An 18,066-nucleotide genomic window follows, 5' to 3' on the forward strand; every position below is an offset into this window, starting at 1 on the left:
AAGCAAAAACACGTCCCGATAGTGAGAATTTGCTAGAACGCCCAGCAGAGACCTGATCCCACATGAGAACGTGAAGATCTGAGGCAACAAATCCATTCGTGTCTCATTCCAATTCATGATCTATATCTTATTCTTTGAATTTCGGGACGAAATTCCCTCTAACGGGGGGATAATGTAACAACCCGAAGTTGTTCATCGCTGAAAACCTATTCTACCCGTATAGCTCGCCGTATATCGAAACATTCTGATGTCGTTTTTGGGTTAATTTAATCAAACCTATATGTTTAATTGATGCTAATGAGTGTCCAAACCCCTTAGGAACTCATGATTTTAGCCCAAAATGTTTATTTCATAAATTTTAGAAATGTCCTCGCCGGATTACGGAAACTTAATCGGGTGCGACCAAAAGCCCCGTTTAATGCCGGTATCGGGTAGAATTCCACCGTGTCCAACTTTTGCAACCTATATAAACGTGTTAAACATTTCATTTGAAGCTTTTTCTCTCTCTCACTACTCTCTCTCTAACCTCTCTCCTAAATCCAAGTTTAAGGGTCCAAAACTCAATTTTAAGGCCTCAAATCCCTAAGGTACCTTCCTAACCTTAATTTATAGCATATTTGACCTTCAAATTTGAGATTAATACATGAAATAAGGTCTTGTATATGAGTTTACGGACCTGGAAGGAGCTTGGGCCGTAAACACATAATTAAAGGGTTTTTATGCCTTTAAACCCCTCCTAAACAACTTTGGGACTTAGATATGGCTAAATGACTTCATGGAATGGACTTAGAACATTTGAGACATGAATTTTGAGTGATTTGAAGGAGTTTATGGCCAAGGCACATGCTTGGGCCGTAAACTCATATATATGGGGTTTTTGTGACCTTAAACCCTTCCAAAACACTAATAAGGCTTAGATATGAATTTTAGAATATTGGTTTTAGCCTTAGAACACCTTAAACATATTATTTGAGGGACAATTGAGAGTTTACGGCCAAGACTTATGCTTGGGCCGTAAACCCTTCATATTGGGGTGTAAACTCCTTTAAAAGTGTTAAAATGCCACTTTAACACACCTAAAGCCTTGGGATAAATTCTAGAAGTGTATACAAACAAGTTTTAGACCTTAAAACATATTATTTTCCCCATCTAAGGATTTCACGGCCATGAGGGTGTTCATGGGCCGTAAAATCCAAAATCTAGGCCAAAAGTCCCACAAAAATCCATTCAAGGCTAGGAAAAATCATTAGAATCACATGTGATTGAATAAGGGACCAAAACATTAAGGATTTGATGTGAAGGGGGAGCTTACGGCCGTAAACTCCATGTTTACAGTCGTAAACTCTAATAAATAGTCCTTAATTATGTTTAATCCATTCCAAGGCGCTAGAATTGATCCTAGCAAATTTCCCCATGTAGGATAAGACCATTTTGCACCATAAACTACCCCACCATGAGTTTACAGCCGTAAACTCATGGGGAGGGGGTCATTAGGGCCGAAATCTCCTCTATGAGTTTACTCTTGAAGAGTAAACTCCATATCCAAGCCTTATGTGACTTTAAACGCCACCCGGGTCCCTCCAAACACTTGTAATGGGGTGTTTCCGCGACTAAAAGTGTTTGTACCTAACAATTAAATAATCTAAGTCCTAATTAGATACAAATGTGTATCTTTGCATTATACTTAGGAACCTCGTGCGTTTGCAAGCCCCGAACCAACGTTTAACATCCTAAATCATCACGTTTCTCGTCCGGTGAGTTCATACCCCTATGCTTTTCCGTGTTTTTCAATGTTTTCAGGGGGGGGGGGGGAATACAAGCAAACTATAACTGTTTTCAAAACATAACATTGATGTGTTTCAAATAATATCTGGAAAATTTATAAACACTTTTACTCCTTATGTATTATGCTGAGCATAAGGGATGATTTATCAACTACAACTAAATGGATTTTAGTTAAGAAAATAACCAAACTAATCAAATTATTATGGGAATAATTTGGGGTTCTTTAGTTCTTGTTTTATCATGTACTGATTTGTGTATAAAGTTATTAGATAAACTACGTCTGATTCAGTTTATCTCTGTATCATTTGAATGTATTGCCAGATAGTTTCGTTGTATGTATCTATATTCACTGTATTATGTTTCATAATCTTTTGTATGTTTGATATCGTATGGGAACCCTGTGAATAGTTTAGTACTAGTTTGTGAGTTAGTCACTACCCTTTATGGATGATCAGTAAATCCTCCTCGGAAGTGTAACCAGAGTCTCCTGGAGGGAGAGCGAGGAATTTGTGAATAGATCTATTCGGGACTGACAATCCCACACCTTAACTGCTAGCTACAGTTAGGCGGGCACGCCTGGGGTGACAAATTCTGGATATCGTCCGACGTCTGACAAGCGTCAAGGAGGTCTCGTTGTCGTATCAGCATGGTTACCCGACTCACAATACGTATTAATATAAATTTATTCACGGCTTTGGTTTTGGATATATATATATCTAGTACGGGATGGTAATCCCATGGTTTTTGGTCTATAGGGTTCATATCTATTGCATGATGTTATTCCTATGGTTAGAATCTATATCTAGTTCGGGATAGTGATCCCATGGTTTTATCAAACTATCTTATATCTAGTTCGGGATAGTAATCCCATGGTTTTATCAAAATGTCTTATATCTAGTTCGGGATAGTAATCCCATGGTTTATAACAAACTATCTTGTATCTAGTCCGGGATGATAGTCCCATGGTATTAAATCTATATGTAGTACGGGATGTTAGTCTCAAGGTTTTCAAACTATTTTCCATCTACAGTTCACGTATATTAAAGCATTTTATATCTAATTCGGGATAGAAATCCCAAGATTTTCAATATATAGTTTTGTGTATTAAACTATACTATGTGATATTAAATCAGTCTTGTAATTAGGAAAATATGGGATTTTCCTGGGGTAACGTATAACGCGTAATTGAACTGTAATGAAGGATAACTAAACTGTTTTACATAAGAAAATATGGGATTTTCTTGGATAACAAACCTTTTCGGAAAGCTAAAGGAAACTGGTACATTTTCAGAAAACAAACATCTTATGAACTCACCAGCTTTATGCTGATTTTCAAACCGCTTGTATTCTCAGGTCCACGTTAGGCAGGTACCCGGCGATATCTTTTGGAGAAGACGGAGTGCTCAGAAGACTCGTCTCAACTTTTGTTCATATGATATATGTATAACACTTGTACAATTTACTTTTGAAACAAATGTAAACTTTCAAATATATGTAATGTAATGGTTGTTTACTGTGATTACTATGTACATTGGATTTGATACTCAACGTGGAGTCAACCCCGAAAATGTTTCCGCCTCTGGTTTTCGGGGTGTGACAGATTGGTATCAGAGCCCTTGTTTATAGTGAACGGAGTATACCAAACCTTACATGGTATAAAACTATAAACATTAAGGGGCCTAAGTGCTCTGAACTAAAAGTATCCTATAGAATATAAGTATTTTCAAAAGTATTTAAGTATGTCGAGCCGTCGAGATCCGTAACTACACGTAGAACAAAACATAAGTAAATGGGTGTTGTACGCTACAGTTAAACCTGGGCAGTTATGTAGTCGTGTATAGGGTCAATATAGCCTGGCCAACTATATTCATTCGAAACACGGCCAACATGTGCTTGGGAGTGACTATGGTATGCGGCATACCTAAAACTTACCCAATACCCCAAACAACGAGTCGTCGTTGCAGTGAATCATGAAATACTATGGGAGTATTTCTCGAGTCAATCCTTTGTATAAAATCCTCGTATATGCGTTGTTCCTTGATCATTCCTCTAGCAATAAAATGTTCTGTCTTGATAACTCTTTCCTGCTTTATCGCTTAATACGATGTTATATCTGTCTTGATGAGATATCCCCTGTTCCATATCTCTTTATTCAATTCAGAGGACTTATGATCCTCTCTTTCCTGATCTTTTTAGATCACGATGCCTCCAAGAAAGAGACCCGGATCGAAGAACACCAACAACCCTCCGCCACCACGTCCTCCTGAATTTGACCCTGTGATGTTCCAGGCAGCTGTCAATGCCGCGGTGGCAGCTGCTATGTCTCAAAGGAACTCGGATGGTTCTGGTGGTACCCAAAACCCAGAGAAAAGTCAGGGACACCAATGAGGGGGTTCCTATAAAGACTTCATGAACGCAAAGCCCACATCCTCTGATGGCACTGGAGGTGTCATATCCCTTACCCGATGGTTCGAGAAGATCGAATCAATCTTTGAAATATGCGCCTGTTCGGAGTCTGACAAAGTAAAGTTCGCCGCCTGCACCTTCCTAGACAAAGCCCTGACTTGCTGGAACGGCCGAGTCAAATCCCTAACTCTACCTGTAGCAAATGCTATGGGTTGGGAAGCTATGAAGGAGCTTCTACTCGCAGAGTATTGCCCTCGGGGCGAAATTCAGAAGCTAGAACACGAAATCTGGAACCTAAAGATGAAGGGTTCCGACATAGCCTCTTATACTTCAAGATTCGATGATCTGGCGTTACTTTGTCCGGGAATGGTTACCCCGGAGAGTAAAAAGATTGAGAGGTTCATCTGGGGGTTGACCCAGCCAACCAAAGGGAATGTCTTGGCTGCGAAGCCAGACACCTATGATAGTGCTAAATGTCTTGCGCAAATCCTGATCGATCACGAAGACAACTCTGATGAGGAGGCTACTACTCCCGAACCAGTCACAAGTGGAGGTGGAAGTAAAAAGAAATTTTGGAACAAGCGGAAGGCTCAGAGTACGCAAGGGTCTTCTAAGAAACAGCAAATAGTAGCAGTCCATGCTGCTACTGCCCCTGTTGCTGTTTCGGCTGTCGGTTCCCCAGCCCAAACTCCTACCAGTGGATACACTGGTACCCTTCCTTGGTGTGATAAGTGCAGCTACCATCACCGCATTCCTGGTCCATGTCGCGAAAGGATCTGTGACAACTGTGGCAAGAAGGGCCATCTTGCTCGAACCTGCAGAAAACCAGCCAAATCAACGAACCAATCATCCGGAACGGGAATCAGTCCAGCCTGCTACAGTTGTGGCGAAGTAGGACACTTCAAAAGAAATTGCCCCAAAGCAACTAAAACCGTTGATCCCGCTGTCGCCGCAGGTATACTTCTCTTTGATAATTCTTATACCTGCAACTCTTTACGATTCTAGTACCAGAAGGGGAAACTTGTTATCTATCCAACCGAGCAATTTCTAAACTTAATCCTTTGTTTATAATCGAAATTGAGTACAATCGAGACGGCTAACCAGTGAGATAGAGAACACTAACTTCGTACCTATAGATTGTGTCCTCAGTCCGGAGGATTATTCTGTTCCATTCGATTTAAATGGGGGAAACTTTTCATGAAATACTTTGATGCTATGTTTTGACATGAAATGACCAAGTCTCATTCATGTTGTTATCCTTGGGTTTCGAAAGGGTCGCTCATCTAGATCTTTTCCCCGACCCGTCTCTCGTGATCTTCGGCATCAAACCTTCGTATCATTTCATGCCTTAAAGCTCAAAAGTTTTTCCCGATATGAATTATCACGCATCCCTCGTTTCTGTGATCATTGAGAAACGGGAAGTCAGCAGCTCTTTCCCCTATATGTCTTTCCCGAAGAATTCCCGAGAATTTCTTTCGAACGTTTAGCTTAGTTCCGCATCGGCCTAATCTCTGGAACTACCTCGTGACCGAACCTCAGTGAGAATGATGTGTTCAAAACGGTGACCTAGAACTGATATGATAACTATGGATTAGTAGTGTTATCCTTTTGGTCAAATCTTTTTCCCTCGATCATGTAGCCAAGCAAAATAGTCGTAACCGTGTACTTTTCCAACGTCTAAGGCGATAGAAAATTAGTCGGCTCCGATTATACCCATAGAAACCTATCGATTCTAGGGTCCCATCGACTAATATCGCAATCTTACCCATAAATTTCTTCTAAAGCCATTAGACCCTTCGTGATCCTCATAAAAATCGATTTCATAATCTTCCAACTTCGGCTACCTTCAGAACTTGGTAACATCCATCCGGTACTTCACGTCTCGAATCCTTAGAAGTACCTATCCGACGAAACCCTAGTGATTTCCTTTGAGGAAACCGAAGTCGTCCAGGGTTGAAACTTCCATGAGAGAACCGATTGAGATCGTAGATTGATAGAGAGTCAATGTACGAAGCAAAAACACGTCCCGATAGTGAGAATTTGCTAGAACGCCCAGCAGAGACCTGATCCCACATGAGAACGTGAAGATCTGAGGCAACAAATCCATTCGTGTCTCATTCCAATTCATGATCTATATCTTATTCTTTGAATTTCGGGACGAAATTCCCTCTAACAGGGGGATAATGTAACAACCCGAAGTTGTTCATCGCCGAAAACCTATTCTACCCGTATAGCTCGCCGTATATCGAAACATTCTGATGTCGTTTTTGGGTTAATTTAATCAAACCTATATGTTTAATTGATGCTAATGAGTGTCCAAACCCCTTAGGAACTCATGATTTTAGCCCAAAATGTTTATTTCATAAATTTTAGAAATGTCCTCGCCGGATTACGGAAACTTAATCGGGTGCGACCAAAAGCCCCATTTAATGCCGGTATCGGGTAGAATTCCACCGTGTCCAACTTTTGCAACCTATATAAACGTGTTAAACATTTCATTTGAAGCTTTTTCTCTCTCTCGCTACTCTCTCTCTAACCTCTCTCCTAAATCCAAGTTTAAGGGTCCAAAACTCAATTTTAAGGCCTCAAATCCCTAAGGTACCTTCCTAACCTTAATTTATAGCATATTTGACCTTCAAATTTGAGATTAATACATGAAATATGGTCTTGTATATGAGTTTACAGCCCTGGAAGGAGCTTGGACCGTAAACACATAATTAAAGGGTTTTTATGCCTTTAAACCCCTCCTAAACAACTTTGGGACTTAGATATGGCTAAATGACTTCATGGAATGGACTTAGAACATTTGAGACATGAATTTTGAGTGATTTGAAGGAGTTTACGGCCAAGGCACATGCTTGGGCCGTAAACTCATATATATGGGGTTTTTGTGACCTTAAACCCTTCCAAAACACTAATAAGGCTTAGATATGAATTTTAGAATATTGGTTTTAGACTTAGAACACCTTAAACATATTATTTGAGGGACAATTGAGAGTTTATGGCCAAGACTTATGCTTGGGCCGTAAACCCTTCATATTGGGGTGTAAACTCCTTTAAAAGTGTTAAAATGCCACTTTAACACACCTAAAGCCTTGGGATAAATTCTAGAAGTGTATACAAACAAGTTTTAGACCTTAAAACATATTATTTTCCCCATCTAAGGATTTCACGGCCATGAGGGTGTTCATGGGCCGTAAACTCCAAAATCTAGGCCAAAAGTCCCACAAAAATCCATTCAAGGCTAGGAAAAATCATTAGAATCACACGTGATTGAATAAGGGACCAAAACATTAAGGATTTGATGTGAGGGGGGAGTTTACGGCCGTAAACTCCATGTTTACAGTCATAAACTCTAATAAATAGTCCTTAATTATGTTTAATCCATTCCAAGGCGCTAGAATTGATCCTAGCAAATTTCCCCATGTAGGATAAGACCATTTTGCACCATAAACTACCCCACCATGAGTTTACAGCCGTAAACTCATGGGGAGGGGGTCATTAGGGCCGAAATCTCCTCTATGAGTTTACTCTTGAAGAGTAAACTCCATATCCAAGCCTTATGTGACTTTAAACGCCACCCGGGTCCCTCCAAACACTTGTAATGGGGTGTTTCCGCGACTAAAAGTGTTTGTACCTAACAATTAAATAATCTAAGTCCTAATTAGATACAAATGTGTATCTTTGCATTATACTTAGGAACCTCGTGCGTTTGCAAGTCCCGAACCAACGTTTAACATCCTAAATCATCACGTTTCTCGTCCGGTGAGTTCATACCCCTACGCTTTTCCGTGTTTTTCAATGTTTTCAGGGGGGGGAATACAAGCAAACTATAACTGTTTTCAAAACATAACATTGATGTGTTTCAAATAATATCTGGAAAATTTATAAACACTTTTACTCCTTATGTATTATGCTGAGCATAAGGGATGATTTATCAACTACAACTAAATGGATTTTAGTTAAGAAAATAACCAAACTAATCAAATTATTATGGGAATAATTTGGGGTTCTTTAGTTCTTGTTTTATCATGTACTGATTTGTGTATAAAGTTATTAGATAAACTACGTCTGATTCAGTTTATCTCTGTATCATTTGAATGTATTACCAGATAGTTTCCTTGTATGTATCTATATTCACTGTATTATGTTTCATAATCTTTTGTATGTTTGATATTGTATGGGAACCCTGTGAATAGTTTAGTACTAGTTTGTGAGTTAGTCACTACCCTTTATGGATGATCAGTAAATCCTCCCCGGAAGTGTAACCAGAGTCTCCTGGAGGGAGAGCGAGGAATTTGTGAATAGATCTATTAGGGACTGACAATCCCACACCTTAACTGCTAGCTACAGTTAGGCGGGCACGCCTGGGGTGACAAATTCTGGATATCGTCCGACGTCTGACAAGCGTCAAGGAGGTCTCGTTGTCGTATCAGCATGGTTACCCGACTCACAATACGTATTAATATAAATTTATTCACGGCTTTGGTTTTGGATATATATATATCTAGTATGGGATGGTAATCCCATGGTTTTTGGTCTATAGGGTTCATATCTATTGCATGATGTTATTCCTATGGTAAGAATCTATATCTAGTTCGGGATAGTGATCCCATGGTTTTATCAAACTATCTTATATCTAGTTCGGGATAGTAATCCCATGGTTTTATCAAAATGTCTTATATCTAGTTCGGGATAGTAATCCCATGGTTTATAACAAACTATCTTGTATCTAGTCCGGGATGATAGTCCCATGGTATTAAATCTATATGTAGTACGGGATGTTAGTCTCAAGGTTTTCAAACTATTTTCCATCTACAGTTCACGTATATTAAAGCATTTTATATCTAATTCGGGATAGAAATCCCAAGATTTTCAATATATAGTTTTGTGTATTAAACTATACTATGTGATATTAAATCAGTCTTGTAATTAGGAAAATATGGGATTTTCCTGGGGTAACGTATAATGCGTAATTGAACTGTAATGAAGGATAACTAAACTGTTTTACATAAGAAAACATGGGATTTTCTTGGATAACAAACCTTTTCGGAAAGCTAAAGGAAACTGGTACATTTTCAGAAAACAAACATCTTATGAACTCACCAGCTTTATGCTGATTTTCAAACCGCTTGTATTCTCAGGTCCACGTTAGACAGGTACCCGGCGATATCTTTTGGAGAAGACGGAGTGCTCAGAAGACTCGTCTCAACTTTTGTTCATATGATATATGTATAACACTTGTACAATTTACTGTTGAAACAAATGTAAACTTTCAAATATATGTAATGTAATGGTTGTTTACTGTGATTACTATGTACATTGGATTTGATACTCAACGTGGAGTCAACCCCGAAAATGTTTCCGCCTCTGGTTTTCGGGGTGTGACAGATTGGTATCAGAGCCCTTGTTTATAGTGAACGGAGTATACCAAACCTTACATGGTATAAAACTATAAACATTAAGGGGACTAAGTGCTCTGAACTAAAAGTATCCTATAGAATATAAGTATTTTCAAAAGTATTTAAGTATGTCGAGCCGTCGAGATCCGTAACTACGCGTAGAACAAAACATAAGTAAATGGGTGTTGTACGCTACAGTTAAACCTGGGCAGTTATGTAGTCGTGTATAGGGTCAATATAGCCTGGCCAACTATATTCATTCGAGACACGACCAACATGTGCTTGGGAGTGACTGTGGTATGCGGCATACCTAAAACTTACCCAATACCCCAAACAACGAGTCGTCGTTGCAGTGAATCATGAAATACTATGGGAGTATTTCTCGAGTCAATCCTTTGTATAAAATCCTCGTATATGCGTTGTTCCTTGATCATTCCTCTAGTAATAAAATGTTCTGTCTTGATAACTCTTTCCTGCTTTATCGCTTAATACGATGTTATATCTGTCTTGATGAGATATCCCCTGTTCCATATCTCTTGATTCAATTCAGAGGACTTATGATCCTCTCTTTCCTGATCTTTTTAGATCACGATGCCTCCAAGAAAGAGACCCGGCTCGAAGAACACCAACAACCCTCCGCCACCACCTCCTCCTGAATTTGACCCTGTGATGTTCCAGGCAGCTGTCAATGCCGCGGTGGCAGCTGCTATGTCTCAAAGGAACTCGGATGGTTCTGGTGGTACCCAAAACCCAGAGAACAGTCAGGGACACCAAAGAGGGGGTTCCTATAAAGACTTCATGAACGCGAAGCCCACATCCTCTGATGGCACTGGAGGTGTCATATCCCTTACCCGATGGTTCGAGAAGATCGAATCAATCTTTGAAATATGCGCCTGTTCGGAGTCTGACAAAGTAAAGTTCGCCGCCTGCACCTTCCTAGACAAAGCCCTGACTTGCTGGAACGGCCGAGTCAAATCCCTAACTCTACCTGTAGCAAATGCTATGGGTTGGGAAGCTATGAAGGAGCTTCTACTTGCAGAGTATTGCCCTCGGGGCGAAATTCAGAAGCTAGAACACGAAATCTGGAACCTAAAGATGAAGGGTTCCGACATAGCCTCTTATACTTCAAGATTCGATGATCTGGCGTTACTTTGTCCGGGAATGGTTACCCCGGAAAGTAAAAAGATTGAGAGGTTCATCTGGGGGTTGACCCAGCCAACCAAAGGGAATGTCTTGGCTGCGAAGCCAGACACCTATGATAGTGCTAAATGTCTTGCGCAAATCCTGATCGATCACGAAGACAACTGTGATGAGGAGGCTACCACCCCCGAACCAGTCACAAGTGGAGGTGGAAGTAAAAAGAAATTTTGGAACAAGCGGAAGGCTCAGAGTACGCAAGGATCTTCTAAGAAACAGCAAATAGTTGCAGTCCATGCTGCTACTGCCCCTGTTGCTGTTTCGGCTGTCGGTTCCCCAGCCCAAACTCCTACCAGTGGATACACTGGTACCCTTCCTTGGTGTGATAAGTGCAGCTACCATCACCGCATTCCTGGTCCATGTCGCGAAAGGATCTGTGACAACTGTGGCAAGAAGGGCCATCTTGCTCGAACCTGCAGAAAACCAGCCAAATCAACGAACCAATCATCCGGAACGGGAATCAGTCCAGCCTGCTACAGTTATGGCGAAGTAGGACACTTCAAAAGAAATTGCCCCAAAGCAACTAAAACCGCTGATCCCACTGTCGCCGCAGGTATACTTCTCTTTGATAATTCTTATACCTGCAACTCTTTACGATTCTAGTACCAGAAGGGGAAACTTGTTATCTATCCAACCGAGCAATTTCTAAACTTAATCCTTTGTTTATAATCGAAATTGAGTACAATCGAGACGGCTAACCAGTGAGATAGAGAACACTAACTTCGTACCTATAGATTGTGTCCTCAGTCCGGAGGATTATTCTGTTCCATTCGATTTAAATGGGGGAAACTTTTCATGAAATACTTTGATGCTATGTTTTGACATGAAATGACCGAGTCTCATTCATGTTGTTATCCTTGGGTTTCGAAAGGGTCGCTCATCTAGATCTTTTCCCCGACCCGTCTCTCGTGATCTTCGGCATCAAACCTTCGTATCATTTCATGCCTTAAAGCTCAAAAGTTTTTCCCGATATGAATTATCACGCATCCCTCGTTTCTATGATCATTGAGAAACGGGAAGTCAGCAGCTCTTTCCCCTATATGTCTTTCCCGAAGAATTCCCGAGAATTTCTTTCGAACGTTTAGCTTAGTTCCGCATCGGCCTAATCTCTGGAACTACCTCGTGACCGAACCTCAGTGAGAACGATGTGTTCAAAACGGTGACCTAGAACTGATATGATCACTATGGATTAGTAGTGTTATCCTTTTGGTCAAATCTTTTTCCCTCGATCATGTAGCCAAGCAAAATAGTCGTAACCGTGTACTTTTCCAACGTCTAAGGCGATAGAAAATTAGTCGGCTCCGATTATACCCATAGAAACCTGTCGATTCTAGGGTCCCATCGACTAATATTGCAATCTTACCCATAAATTTCTTCTAAAGCCATTAGACCCTTCGTGATCCTCATAAAAATCGATTTCATAATCTTCCAACTTCGGCTACCTTCAGAACTTGGTAACATCCATCCGGTACTTCACGACTCGAATCCTTAGAAGTACCTATCCGACGAAACCCTAGTGATTTCCTTTGAGGAAACCGAAGTCGTCCAGGGTTGAAACTTCCATGAGAGAACCGATTGAGATCGTAGATTGATAGAGAGTCAATGTACGAAGCAAAAACACGTCCCGATAGTGAGAATTTGCTAGAACGCCCAGCAGAGACCTGATCCCACATGAGAACGTGAAGATCTGAGGCAACAAATCCATTCGTGTCTCATTCCAATTCATGATCTATATCTTATTCTTTGAATTTCGGGACGAAATTCCCTCTAACGGGGGGATAATGTAACAACCCGAAGTTGTTCATCGCCGAAAACCTATTCTACCCGTATAGCTCGTCGTATATCGAAACATTCCGATGTCGTTTTGGGTTAATTTAATCAAACCTATATGTTTAATTGATGCTAATGAGTGTCCAAACCCCTTAGGAACTCATGATTTTAGCCCAAAATGTTTATTTCATAAATTTTAGAAATGTCCTCGCCGGATTACGGAAACTTAATCGGGTGCGACCAAAAGCCCCGTTTAATGCCGGTATCGGGTAGAATTCCACCGTGTCCAACTTTTGCAACCTATATAAACGTGTTAAACATTTCATTTGAAGCTTTTTCTCTCTCTCACTACTCTCTCTCTAACCTCTCTCCTAAATCCAAGTTTAAGGGTCCAAAACTCAATTTTAAGGCCTCAAATCCCTAAGGTACCTTCCTAACCTTAATTTATAGCATATTTGACCTTCAAATTTGAGATTAATACATGAAATAAGATCTTGTATATGAGTTTACGGCCCTGGAAGGAGCTTGGGCCGTAAACACATAATTAAAGGGTTTTTATGCCTTTAAACCCCTCCTAAACAACTTTGGGACTTAGATATGGCTAAATGACTTCATGGAATGGACTTAGAACATTTGAGACATGAATTTTGAGTGATTTGAAGGAGTTTACGGCCAAGGCACATGCTTGGGCCGTAAACTCATATATATGGGGTTTTTGTGACCTTAAAGCCTTCCAAAACACTAATAAGACTTAGATATGAATTTTAGAATATTGGTTTTAGACTTAGAACACCTTAAACATATTATTTGAGGGACAATTGAGAGTTTATGGCCAAGACTTATGCTTGGGCCGTAAACCCTTCATATTGGGGTGTAAACTCCTTTAAAAGTGTTAAAATGCCACTTTAACACACCTAAAGCCTTGGGATAAATTCTAGAAGTGTATACAAACAAGTTTTAGACCTTAAAACATATTATTTTCCCCATCTAAGGATTTCACGGCCATGAGGGTGTTCATGGGCCGTAAAATCCAAAATCTAGGCCAAAAGTCCCACAAAAATCCATTCAAGGCTAGGAAAAATCATTAGAATCACATGTGATTGAATAAGGGACCAAAACATTAAGGATTTGATGTGAGGGGGGAGTTTATGGCCGTAAAATCCATGTTTACAGTCGTAAACTCTAATAAATAGTCCTTAATTATGTTTAATCCATTCCAAGGCGCTAGAATTGATCCTAGCAAATTTCCCCATGTAGGATAAGACCATTTTGCACCATAAACTACCCACCATGAGTTTACAGCCGTAAACTCATGGGGAAGGGGTCATTAGGGCCGAAATCTCCTCTATGAGTTTACTCTTGAAGAGTAAACTCCATATCCAAGCCTTATGTGACTTTAAACGCCACCCGGGTCCCTCCAAACACTTGTAATGGGGTGTTTCCGCGACTAAAAGTGTTTGTACCTAACAATTAAATAATCTAAGTCCTAATTAGATACAAATGTGTATCTTTGCATTATACTTAGGAACCTCGTGCGTTTGCAAGCCCCGAACCAACGTTTAACATCCTAAATCATCACGTTTCTCGTCCGGTGAGTTCATACCCCTACGCTTTTCCGTGTTTTTCAATGTTTTCAGGGGGGGAATACAAGCAAACTATAACTGTTTTCAAAACATAACATTGATTTGTTTCAAATAATATCTGGCAAATTTATAAACACTTTTACTCCTTATGTATTATGCTGAGCATAAGGGATGATTTATCAACTACAACTAAATGGATTTTAGTTAAGAAAATAACCAAACTAATCAAATTATTATGGGAATAATTTGGGGTTCTTTAGTTCTTGTTTTATCATGTACTGATTTGTGTATAAAGTTATTAGATAAACTACGTCTGATTCAGTTTATCTCTGTATCATTTGAATGTATTACCAGATAGTTTCGTTGTATGTATCTATATTCACTGTATTATGTTTCATAATCTTTTGTATGTTTGATATCGTATGGGAACCCTGTGAATAGTTTAGTACTAGTTTGTGAGTTAGTCACTACCCTTTCTGGATGATCAGTAAATCCTCCCCGGAAGTGTAACCAGAGTCTCCTGGAGGGAGAGCGAGGAATTTGTGAATAGATCTATTCGGGACTGACAATCCCACACCTTAACTACTAGCTACAGTTAGGCGGGCACGCCTGGGGTGACAAATTCTGGATATCGTCCGACGTCTGACAAGCGTTAAGGAGGTCTCGTTGTCGTATCAGCATGGTTACCCGACTCACAATACGTATTAATATAAATTTATTCACGGCTTTGGTTTTGGATATATATATCTAGTACGGGATGGTAATCCCATGGTTTTTGGTCTATAGGGTTCATATCTATTGCATGATGTTATTCCTATGGTTAGAATCTATATCTAGTTCGGGATAGTTATCCCATGGTTTTATCAAACTATCTTATATCTAGTTCGGGATAGTAATCCCATGGTTTTATCAAAATGTCTTATATCTAGTTCGGGATAGTAATCCCATGGTTTATAACAAACTATCTTGTATCTAGTCCGGGATGATAGTCCCATGGTATTAAATCTATATGTAGTACGGGATGTTAGTCTCAAGGTTTTCAAACTATTTTCCATCTACAGTTCACGTATATTAAAGCATTTTATATCTAATTCGGGATAGAAATCCCAAGATTTTCAATATATAGTTTTGTGTATTAAACTATACTATGTGATATTAAATCAGTCTTGTAATTAGGAAAATATGGGATTTTCCTGGGGTAACGTATAACGCTTAATTGAACTATAATGAAGGATAACTAAACTGTTTTACATAAGAAAATATGGGATTTTCTTGGATAACAAACCTTTTCGGAAAGCTAAAGGAAACGGGTACATTTTCAGAAAACAAACATCTTATGAACTCACCAGCTTTATGCTGATTTTCAAACCGCTTGTATTCTCAGGTCCACGTTAGACAGGTACCCGGCGATATCTTTTGGAGAAGACGGAGTGCTCAGAAGACTCGTCTCAACTTTTGTTCATATGATATATGTATAACACTTGTACAATTTACTTCTGAAACAAATGTAAACTTTCAAATATATGTAATGTAATGGTTGTTTACTGTGATTACTATGTACATTGGATTTGATACTCAACGTGGAGTCAACCCCGAAATTGTTTCCGCCTCTGGTTTTCAGGGTGTGACAATTGAATACCTCACAAATGTTATTCAACAAACAATTAGTATGTGCCCTTCCTGAATAATAGATATTAAGAAAAGACAATTACACATATAGTAAACATACAACAGGGAAGATTAACATTTCTCAATAATTTTCTAGAAACTTACCACTAAAGTGAGATTTAGCCCAAGTGTTTGTTGGGGTCTTAGACACCCAATCATGAGCCTCTTCATTGATCTTACTCAACTCATCCATTGCTCTGTTAAAATGATTGACTGTTGTTGCTCTACCACACTCCCGAAGCTGGTCACTTAAGTCTTTTCCTTTCCACTGTTTCTTCATGTTTTCCTAGATATGCCTCAAACAGAACCTGTGTTCTGCACTAGGGAATACCTTCTCCATTGCTGGTATTATTCCCTAAAAAAAGTCAATGTATGCAACATCAGTTAACCAAATGTATTTAGAAAAGGTAATAAAAAAAAGTTAGTTGATACACATCTTTTGTCTATCTGAAATGAAGGAAAAGTTTGAATTTGGTCCCAGATCCAGATATTCTCCTAACAGTTCCAAGAACCAGGTCCAATTACTTGTTGATTCTGTCTCTATCACTGCATATGCTACAGGGTATATGCCATTGTTTGAGTCCAACCCTACAACAGTTAACACTTGCACAGGGTAAAGGCCCTTCATGAAAGTACCATCTAGACCTAGAAAATATCTTAACCCATATTTGAATCCTAACTTCAATGCACCTAAACAGATATATATTCTTCTAAAAGTTCTTGTGGTCATAGACAGGGAGGTTTCTGGATACACATCAATCCGAACTGTTGTACCAGGATTAGTGTTGAGTAGCTCCAACACATAATCCCTCAAAAATCCATATTGTACTTGGTAGTCCCCACTAATGATACGCTCAACCATTGACTTTGCCCTAGCAACCTTTTGCAATGACATTCCTACCTCTAATTTCTTGCACAACTCTTCGTGTAAAGCTTTCACTGGAATTTTAGGGTTACTCTGTATTTGTTGAACAATTAAGTTTGCTGCGTATCTGGAAGTACAAGCTTTAACCGCCCTTGTTTGCAAACATTTATGCTCATCTTGTACTGTTTTCACCAACCAATCCTAATTTTCATTAGCCCTCGATATTTAGACTGCCCATGGACATGTACCTTTATTGGCAATTGCATCTTTACCCTTGCACTTTGCCCTACTTCTAGTTGAGGGCCCACCACCATCAACTCCTATAGAAGGTTTACTTACAACACCTTTACATTTCACCCTAATTCGAATTTTGTCATTTTTGACTAGGTATAAAGACCTCCTTATTGCTATAGCATGTGAGTTCAAGTAGTTTTTAACATCAAGCTTGGTTTTGAAGACCTGGCCAATCTGAAATGGTTTAACATGAACCTCTCCATGTGAGCATGTACTTGACTTACTCAACTCTTTTAGCAGTCTCTTCCTATCATCTTCATGAAATCCTGCAAATTGATAATCATCAGTGGCAATAACTTCCGACTCATCATCAACCATGTCAATCCCTTCATATTTTGAATGATTGTTCAAGATTCCATGTTCATCTACATCAACAGCATTATGGAATTCACTCATGTCTACATCTACATCAAATTGTATGTTAGACTCATCCACATTGTATTCACTGTCATCAGAATCATCTCCACTATCCTCAGAACCATGGCCACTCTCAGAGTAGAAAGCCTCTCCACTATCATCACTCACCATACCCTTTAGATAATCCACTTATGGTTGTTTTTCAAATGAAGTTTGAACATTAATCTCAACATCATAATCAACATAAAGTGAGTAATCCTCTATAAATGGTTCATAGTCATCAACTGTTGTAATATTAGCTCCATCATCAGCTTGGCAACTTGGTTCCTATACATGTTAAGTTCCCAATGGTTCTTCAGTTTCAACTGCACTAGTGATCACTTCTTCTTGAGTTTCAATTTCATGATTCACCACTTCCTCTTGAATGACATGACTTTGTTTGCCTTGTGACCTTATAAATGGTAGAATACTCTTTGAGTAATCATGGCCTTCTATAACATCTAACACTTGTGACTGCTCATAATCAGGGTTCATAGACTTGTTTAGATCAAGCTTTCTACTACATGATCCTGCTTCTCTCCTACAAGGTTTCTTTCTATTCATTTCATGTGACACACTATCAGGCCCCAACTCTTCAATAACAACTTTAGAAGGAGACTTGTAATAACTAGCTACCCTTGTCTGACCAGTTTCAATATACACCATAATAAGTCTGTGTTTAGGGACATATGATACCATT

Source organism: Lactuca serriola, chromosome 5, assembly GCF_051521515.1.
Source record: "Lactuca serriola cultivar US96UC23 chromosome 5, Lser_US96UC23_V15, whole genome shotgun sequence".
In the NCBI taxonomy this organism is placed as follows: domain Eukaryota; kingdom Viridiplantae; phylum Streptophyta; class Magnoliopsida; order Asterales; family Asteraceae; genus Lactuca; species Lactuca serriola.